The sequence below is a fragment of the Polyodon spathula genome, chromosome 12, assembly GCF_017654505.1.
Source record: "Polyodon spathula isolate WHYD16114869_AA chromosome 12, ASM1765450v1, whole genome shotgun sequence".
Taxonomy (NCBI): domain Eukaryota; kingdom Metazoa; phylum Chordata; class Actinopteri; order Acipenseriformes; family Polyodontidae; genus Polyodon; species Polyodon spathula.
In genome coordinates, this window is record NC_054545.1 from 19,508,378 (window position 1) to 19,518,691 (window position 10,314).

Consider the following 10,314-nt stretch of genomic DNA (forward strand, 5'->3'; position numbering starts at 1 on the left):
TGTAGAAAACAAGGTGGCGCAGTAAGAGGTTCAGGGCAGCTGTCTTGTGCAGGATCTGTGTAACACCTACATGGAGAGAACGTTTCTATTGGGTGAGGAAAAGCCACATGTATGATCTTCATAATTTACAATGCTGATCGGAACATTTCTCCCTTTATTTTTATATACAGACAAATACACACCAATACTTAACAGTGTGGGCCTGGATCCAATCATTTAATACAAAAAGTAAAAGGTATATTTTATACCTTTCTTCAAAAGAAGAACATTTTTTAAATCCACCCACCAATGCAGAACAAAAAGAAAAAAAACACCTTTGAGAACCCTATATGCACAAGGTCAGAATACACGTTATGCCACCATTCAGAGGATTTCAAAAATCTACTTAAACAAACATTTTGACTAAGATGTGTTCAGTAAATCTGCACACCTTGTGATGCATTTAAAAAAGTCAACCGTCACTGTAGACTTCCAGCAATATTTATTTAGTACCAATTGACAGCTGTCCCCATTCCCCCAGTCTCATCTTCACACAACTCAGTGTTAATAACCTCTGTCAGTTTGATTTTCCTTCCATTGATCTCCTTACCAGACAGCTTATCAAGGGCATTTCTGACATCACTAGAAGAAACAAACTCAACCACCCTGGAGCGAGGACAAAGAAAACAGTTACAGCACTGCAGCTGCCAAGAAAACAATTCCACAGCTAGAAAAGACAGCTTGTTGGAAATCATGTACTCTTAGTAATGTGCCTCCCTCCTCAGTTCAGCAGTCTCAGGGACAGAAATAGCTTTGTTTTACATTTGAGAAACTGCCATTTGAACACTAGCTAATGCAACACTTCAGTTCTAATACTGGGCAAGCACACACTTATTTTTAGAGCAAGGGAGAACTTACCCTTCATTTAGTTTTGGTCTGTGAGCATCAGCAAAACTAACCTCTCAAGCTTGTCTCATGAAACCTTTCAGATCCTACACACAAGATCAGGACAGTTAGGGAAAAGTTGGTTCAAAAACAGCAAAATATTGCATTATACAGTTTAACTAGGCATGACTACTGAAAAGAGACGTGTTAGGTGTGTTATAAATCCTTCATATCTGAGCTGGATGAAAGGGGGGTCCAAGAATCACCCAGTCTCCCTTGATCTCACAAATTTTTTCATTTCTATAACAATGTTGATATGGACAAAGCATGAATGAGAGCACTAAAGTCAAAGAGCGCTATTTACCCAGTTAAGCACCCACCACCATCCTTTGTACCGTTGTACTGACAGGGCAAGGAGTCCTGTACATCATTATTTATTTGTAGAATGGGGTCTTCCTCTCCACCCCTGTGTTATTTTTGTATTTGTTTATTATGATCTATTTATGTGTAGATTTGACATTGAAAGCCATGTTGTTTTGTTATTGTTTTGACAGCGTAGCCATATGTTTTGCAGTGTGGATGGGAAGCCCCATCTACATTAAAAACCCGTGCAGAAGGTGACCATCTCCTGAATTAAGTGATTAATTTGTTGCTAAGCGGGAGATGGTCATCTGTATAAAAATCCTGTTGGGTGTTCAGAGGAGTAAACAGGAGAGCGAGAGGAGAGAAATTTAAAAAGAAAAATGTCCATGAAGGTTACTGCCCAGCCGGACCGTTAGTGATTGTGTTCGAGATTTATTTTGTTTAATTATTTACTTTTTCGTCACAAACACACACAATTTTATAAAAGAAACAAAGTCAATCTTTTTGCAACTGCAGTACTATCTTGCTTGTTTTGCTTCCTGCATCTGGCCTGACGTCACAACTCGTGTCCATCCTGTCACACGCTGTCACAGGGAATTGGCAGACTGGTGAAAAAGTAGATCTCACCTTTAGCACGCATGCACAAATTTAAAAGGGAGGGCTCGTTGGAAATTCAATGAACACTGCAGAACCAAAATGCCATTAGTTATTTTTCAAAAAAGGAAAGAGGTACAGACAGCATTTTTGTACAAAATGGGATTTTGGTCATCTGATCTAGCTAGGCAAGTTAGTTATTTCCATAGATCGATGGCATTGACAAAATATGCTTTTTTCATTCTTTTACTCAAAATCTAAAGTAAACTGCAGTTCATCATTAAAATGTCTATTTGAATAGCTATTGTATTGCATTATCAAAAACAGGTGGGCAAAATAACTATTATGATTAAATGACTGCAAGAGATAAAAACAATATATTTTGTTCATGCTTGTCCATTTATAGTACTTACTGCATGCTCTTAATGGAATTTACTCTTAGAAGCAAACATGTTTACTGTTTCACTCCTATGCTGACAACACCCAGCTCTACTTCAAACTCGACCCTAGTAGCCCCTCTGCCATGATCCGGCTCTTGCCTTGCATTCAAGACATTGAGGCTGGGATGCTAAACACTGTCAAATCCAAACTCCTAGTAGGTTCTAAAGCTCAACTTAAGAATCTCAATATAGCTGCCCTGAACCTCGAAAACTGCCTGCTGCTGCCTTCCCCCACAGTACGAAGCTCTGGTGTACTTCTTGACAACAGCCTCTCCTTTGATGCCCACATCTCCTCCATGGTCAAATCTTCCTTCTACCATCTTCAAAACACCTCCAAAGTCCATCCCTACCTTTCCTTCCCAGATGCAGAGATACTTTGTCATGCATTTGTCTCCTCTCGACTCGACTACTGCAACTCTATATGGTGGTCTGCAGCTAGTTCAGAATGCTGCTGCTAGGATCCTTACCAGATGTAAAAAACGTGATCACATCACCCCCTGTCTTGCCCAGCTGCATTGGCTACCTGTAAAGTTCAGGATTATGTTCAAAACTCTCCTGCTCACCTATAATGCCCTTCATCACACAGGTCCCGAGTACCTCCTCAACCTGCTGACCCGCTATGTCCCTGCCCACAAGTTGAGGTCCTCCAACTCTCGCCTGCTTGTTATCCCCAAGCAAAAGTGCACCACACTTGGAGAATGCTTGTTTAGCTTCATGGCTCTGACTCTTTGGAACTCTCTCCCAGCTTTGGTCGAAAACATTTTGTTAGAATTCTGGTGGACAAGATAGAACGAAAGTTACGAGGAAATTCGGACTACAGACGATAATCGAACGACACAACGACGACAATAAAGTACATAATACTGTGGACAGGTGAACATAAATTACATAAATACGATGATAGTACATAAACCCTAAAGGTGACATAAATACATAATACGTCAAATACAAAAAGTATTTTAGTACACAATATGTAAAGAGACATAAATTTCATAATACCTAAAAGAACACACATGACGTAGAACACATTTCGTGAAACACAACTACCACCAGTGATACTTTCCTCGATATACTTTATTTCTAACTAACTACTAACTAACATGAAATGTGACACACTGTCAAAATGAAAACATTACAAAGTTAGTATGGGGTATGACCTCCCTGAGCATTAACACAATCCTGGCAGCGTTGACGCATAGACCTGATCAGCCTCTGGATAGACTGCTGTGGGATGTTCCACCACTCTTCCTGTGCAGCTGCAGCCAGCTGATGAAGGTTGGCTGGTCACAATTGTCTTCTTGGATGGCACTGGCAATTTGGTCCCACAGATGTTCTTTTGTGATCAGGTCAGGAGAAAAAGCTAGCCATGGCAAGACCTTGACATTGTTTTCTTGAAGTCGTGCAATACTAACCCTAGCACTGTGTGGTCTTGCATTGTCCTGCTGGAAAATCAACACATTCGGATTGGCTTGCAGGAACGGAAAAAACTGTTGCCTCAAGAACTTCGTCAATGTATCGCTGAGCAGTAAGGTTGCCCTCAAACTGCACCAAAGGCATTCTTGTATTTTAAAGGAGATTCCTCCCCACATCATCACACTTCCACCGCCCCACTGGTTGGCTTGAACAATGCAACAGTCAGCATAAAGGTCCTGGGCAGGTGTGGTGACCCTTTGCCTTCCAAAACGTGGCCTGTCCCTCATAGCCAGCTTCCTAGTTTCTGTGGACTAGTGTTGCATTTTCATTGTGCATCAGTATACAGTGCCGAGAAAAAGTTTGTGAACCCCTGTGACAGGGAACAGGGTCGCTGGTTCCTGCACAAGTATGTGTGCGCCTGTGTTTAAATCAGCTGCGATGTGCAGCCGGAGACGTGTTGCTAAGCAACCAGCTGAGTGGCAGACTGGCCCTGAGCCAAGATGATCAGGAGGTCTGGATTGGCTGAGGGGCGTGCCTGGGGATGCAGCGCAGAGCTCAAAAAGTGGCTGCGCTACAGCTCGGGGCGATTGCAACGCCATTGATACAGACGGGCGCGGTGTTTGGTTACATCAAAACGGGGGGTGGGACTGCTACCATGGGACCCTTTAAACTGCAAGACAGTGCCTGTGAAGGCTCTGCCAGCCAGGACCATCGGAAGAGCCCAGAGTCGCTGGGAGGCTGGGACTTCAGAAGCAACAGAACAGAAGTAGGTCAGTTTAGAGGATGTGGATCCCAAAACAGTACAGAGAGGGTTACAGTAGAGTAGTAGGTTCCTGCAGCTAGACGTTCCTTGTAGTGGGACCAGCACTCGTCACTTTGTGTAGCAACCTTTTATTTTTAGCTTTTGTTTATTTTTATTTCTTTATTAAATGTGACACTAGGTCTACCATTGCTGGTACCCTAGTGTCAGTTCGGTGTTCAAATTAAATCTGCAAGCCTGTGCAGCGTATCAACACCAATGCTCTGTGTTTCTATTTTCCAGTGACTACCCACGCATGTAATACGTCACCCTATTACAACCCCTAAGGATTTTCATATATTTCAAACCTAAATGTTATTAGAGCTTAATCTAAGTCTTAATAATAGATAAAACCTGACAAATGACACAAAAACATGATACTTTTTCAACATTTATTTATCCACAAATGATTCAACATTCAATATCTGTGTGTGAAAAAGTATGTGAACCTTTAGATTCAGTAACTGCTGACACCCTTGAGCAGCAATGACTTCAACTTTACGTTTCCTGTAACACTTGCTCAGTCGCTCACATTGGTTTTGAGGAATTTAGGCCCATTCCTCCTTACAGAACTGCTTCAACTCGATGACATTTGAGGGCTTCCTTGCATGGACAGCTTGCTTCAGGTCCTGCCACAACATTTTGATGGGGTTTAGGTCCGGACTTTGACTTTCAGTGTTTGAGGGAGGCGGAGGGTGCGTTCACAGAGATCATTCTACGTAGATTCTGTACAGAATCTGACCAATTTAGCGACTAAATTGATCAGATTCTGTGCAGAATGATCTTTGTGACTGCAGCCAGTTTGTCCGCACAAGTAAATTCATAAGATCATTTAGTTATAGTTATCATACAGAAGTTGATGGTTTTTGCCTTTGAAATGGTTGGGTAATAGTAATAATAAAACAATGTTTTTGTGTGTTTCTTTGCTCAGAGTCCGACGTCAGCTGCATCAATGATGCTGCTCGGCGACAGGCTGCTGTTGTTGTCAGTGAGGACCTTTGTGATGTTTGTCACTTTCTTCATCTTAATTAATCCAGGCAGGCGAGTTCTTGTCGCCTTAGTAATATATCCCTCAGTGTTTTTGTGCTCGCTAATGTTCCAAGTTGTTTCTCAGTTTTGTAACACTGAGGAGGATTGGGTGGCCCAGTGGTTATTACACGAGCATCTTTTGCAGCAGCTGGGTTGATGCTGCCACCTAGCGACATATTGATGCACAACACACACACAGTCACAGAGTTAGTAAACAAGGAAGAGACTGCAAAATTGACCCAGCTTCAACAAACAAATTGCTTACAAACACAATTGCATTTTGACAAAAATATTGTTTGAAACAGGGGATAAAGAATACACTAGACACTTTTTTTGTAATCGTTAAAATGATTCTTTATTAGAAACGTACAAAAAAAGACAATAATGCAAATTTCTTTAAAAAATTTTATTTAAAAAAAAAAAAAAAAAAAACACAAAACAAAACAATGGTACATCAGAGGTTAACACCCTGTGTTGTAGCAGACATAAAAACAGAGCTGATATTATATATATATATATCTATCTATATCTATATCTATATGCTATATATATATATATCTATATCTATCTATCTATCTCTGGAAAAAATTAAGAGACCACTGCAACTTTTTCTTAAATCAGCATCTCTACATGTATGGCAGCCATTCCATTCCAGTGTCTGTTGAATTCCAACACAGGCACACCTCATTCTACTGAATGAGGTACTGATTAGGGGATCACCTGAACCAAATCTTATTTAACGAGGAAAAGTATAAAAACCACTCCTGTGGTCATCACCATCCTCTTGCAATAGGACCAGCTCGATGGCAAAACAGTGCTAGTAGTACCTCAAAAGTAATTGGAATAAAAAAATAACTATTGACCATGCCCAAAGAGTTGAAAAGGAAAGTTTTGAGTGAGGAAAAGAAGGGTTCAATTCTGGCTTTACTGGCAGAGGGATACAGTGAGCGTCGGGTTGCTTCCATCCTTAAAATTTCAAAGACGCCGGTTCATAAGAACAAGGTCAAGCAGCACACATTGGGGACAACAAAGCTACAGACCGGCAGGGGGCGAAAACGACTCTCCATTGACCGGGATGACCGCCAACTCATGCGAATGTCACTCAGCAACCGTAGGATGACATCAAGTGACCTACAAAAAGAACGGCAAACGGCAGCTGGGGTGAAGTGCACGGCGAGGACGGTTCGAAACAGGCTCCTAGGGGCAGGGCTGGAGTCGTGCAAAGCTAGAAAAAAGCCCTTCATCAATGAGAAGCAAAGAAGAGCCAGGCTGAGGTTTGCACAAGACCATAAAGATTGGACACCGGAGACCTGGAGAGGCCTACAAGCCACAATGTCTCGCACTCACTGTGAAATGTGGTGGAGGATCAGTGATGATCTGGGGGTGCTTCAGCAAGGCTGAAATCGGGAAGATTTGTCTTTGTGAAGGACGCATGAATCAAGCCAAGTGTAAGGTTGTCCTGGAAGAAAACTTGCTTCCTTCTGCTCTGACAATGTTCCCCAACTCTGAGGATTGGTTTTTCCAGCAGGACATCCATGACACACAGCCAGGTCAATCAAGATGTGGATGGAGGACCAACAGATCAAGACCCTGTCATGGCCAGCCCAATCTCCAGACCCGAACCCCATTTAAAACCTCTGGAATGTGATCAAGAGGAAGATGGATGGTCACAAGCCATCAAACAAGGCCGAGATGCTTGAATTTTTGCACCAGGAGTGGCATAAAGTCACCCAACATCAATGTGAAAGACTGGTGGAGAGCATGCCAAGACGCATGAAAGCTGTGATTGAAAATCAGGGTTATTCAACCAAATATTGATTTCTGAACTCTTCCTAAGTTAAAACATTAGTATTGTGTTGTTTAAAAATGAATATGAACTTATTTTCTTTGCATTTTCTGACAACACTGCATCTTTTTTGTTATTTTGACCAGTTGTCATTTTCTGCAAATAAATGCTCTAAATGACAATGTTTTTATTTGGAATTCGGGAGAAATGTTGTCAGTAGTTTATAGAATAAAACAAAAATGTTAATTTTACCCAAACACATACCTATAAATAGTAAAACCAGAGAAACTGATAATTTTGCAGTGGTCTCTTAATTTTTTCCAGAGCTGTAATATATATATATATATATATATATATAATATATATATATATATATATATATATATATATATATATATATATATATACACATACATATACACACACACACACACACATCTATATATGTATATATCTATATATACTAGTCTATATATATATATATATATATATATATTATACATATATATATTTATTAGTGATGAACATAATGATCCTTGCGAATCCGATCAGACGAACCAGCGTAAGAGAGAAAAGAACCTCAACGGGCACAAGCCTGGAGTTAAATGGACAAGAGCTTGTGAGAAAACTGCATGGGACACAGTAAACACGGATCTCTGTTTTACTTTGGAAAGGTTAACTGGAACAGTTGAAAAGAAGCTGGATAAATTTGGGGACATCATCTATGCATATGGAAGCGAGAGGTTTGGAATTGAAAAAAGAAGAAAAAAGTACAAACTATTCCTGGAAAGTCTAGACGGCAGCAGGAGATTGAACGCTTAGTTAGAGAAAGGAGGCAGTTGAGGAAGCAATGGAGAAAAGCAGAACAAAGTCAGAAGGAGGGACTCCATCTGTTACAAAGGGTCATAAAAGATAAGCTTGCAACATTGCGCAGAGCTGAGACCCTAAGGAAATGCTACAAAAAGAAAAAGCGTGCGAGAACTAATTTTTATAAAGATCCATTCAAATTTGTAAAGAAGATATTCACCAATGAGAGAAATGGCACACTAAAATCATCTAAGTTTGAGCTGGAGAGATATTTGGAGGAAACACATACAGATTCAAAAAGGCAGGAGCCTATGTCAATTCCTTCAGATATTCCACCTATCAATCCACCCAAATACCAAATGGAGGACTGTGCAGCTAAGTGGAAAGAAATAAAGCAAGCTGTGAAAAAATCAAGGGCATCATCATCTCCAGGGCCTAATGGAGTTCCATACAAAGTATACAAGAGTGCTTCTGGAGTTCTACAAATCCTGTGGAAATTGATGAAAGTGGCATGGGAAAAACAGATTGTACCAAGAGCATGGCGCCGAGCAGGTGGCGTTTTATACTAAAAGAAAAGGATTCTACAAGCATCGATCAGTTTCGTCCTATTTCCCTATTAAAACATAGAAGGCAAGATTTTCTTCAGCATTATTGCTCAGAGATTGTCAACCTACCTATTAAAGAACTGCTTCATTGACACTTCAGTACAAAAAGCAGGCATTCCAGGTTTCCCAGGATGCTTAGAACACATCAGCGTAATCTGGCAACAAATTCAATCAGCAAAAAAGGAGAGGAAGGAGCTCCATGTGACATTCCTGGATTTGGCTAATGCATATGGTTCAGTGCCACATGAACTTCTTTGGGCAGCATTTGATTTTTTCAGCGTACCGATGACAATAACAAATTTAGTGAAAGTCTACTTTGGTGACTTGAAATTTAGTTTTTCAACTTCAGAATTCAGCACTACATGGTAATGCCTAGAAGTTGGAATAATGGCAGGATTTATCATTTCTCCACTGGCTTTTACCATGGCAATGGAAGTAATTATTAGGGCAACAAAATGGGTAGTAGGAGGAAAGCGCTTGGCTTCTGGAATGCGACTACCACCAATTCGAGCATACATGGATGACATGACAACAATGACTACAACAGTAGCCTGCACTAATCGGTTATTGGGCAAATTAACCAATAACATTGAATGGGCACAAATGCAATTCAAGCCCACTAAATCAAGGAGCATCTCTATAATTAAAAGGCAAAGTAGTAGATAAAAGGTTCTACATTAATGGTGAGGCAATATCAACAGTGTCCGAGAAGCCAGTGAAAAGTCTAGGGAGATGGCATGACGAGGATCTAAAGGACACAGTTCATGTGGGAGAAGTTAGACAATAAGTAGTGGAAAGGTTGAAGAGCATAGACAGCAGCGCTTTACCAGGCAAACTGAAACTCTGATGCTTTCAGTTTGGTCTATTGCCAAGACTGCTGTGGCCACTGACTGTGTACGAGGTTTCCTTGACAACAGTTGAGAAACTGGAAGCTTTAATCAGTTCATACGTCAGGAAATGGTTGGGAATTCCATGCTGCCTCAGCAGAGTGGGACTTTATGGTAAACGAGTACTGCAGCTACCAATCTCTGCTCTAACTGAGGAGTTTAAGTGCGCCAGAGTCCGACTGGAAATGACATTAGTAGATTCACGCGACAAATGCGTAAGGGAGGCAGCACCTATGTTGAAAACTGGAAGAAAATGGACAGCAAAGAAAGCTGTGGAAGATGCTAAGGCTGCCCTTCGAATCAGAGATATTATGGGGCAAGTTCAGCATGGAAAAGGAGGTCTTGCTCCTACTACATGGCACAAGGCAACCCCAGCTCAACGGAGGAAGCTGGAAATCAATGAGGTGCAAAAGCAGGAGGAGAGGATCAGGTGTGTAAAGGCCATTTCCCAGGCCAAGCAGGGAGAATGGATGAGATGGGAGAGTGTGGAACAACGCAAGATCGGCTGGCAAGACCTATGGACAATGGAACAGAGCAGGATCAGTTTCCTCATCAGGTCAGCATATGATATTCTCCCATTACCATAGAATCTTAACCTCTGGGTGGGTAAGGATCCCTCCTGTCCTTTGTATTCATCACCTGCAACATTAAGGCTCATTTTGACAGGATGTAAGGTGGGTCTTAGCCAAAGACGGTTTACTTGGAGCCATGACCAGGTGCTGCAATG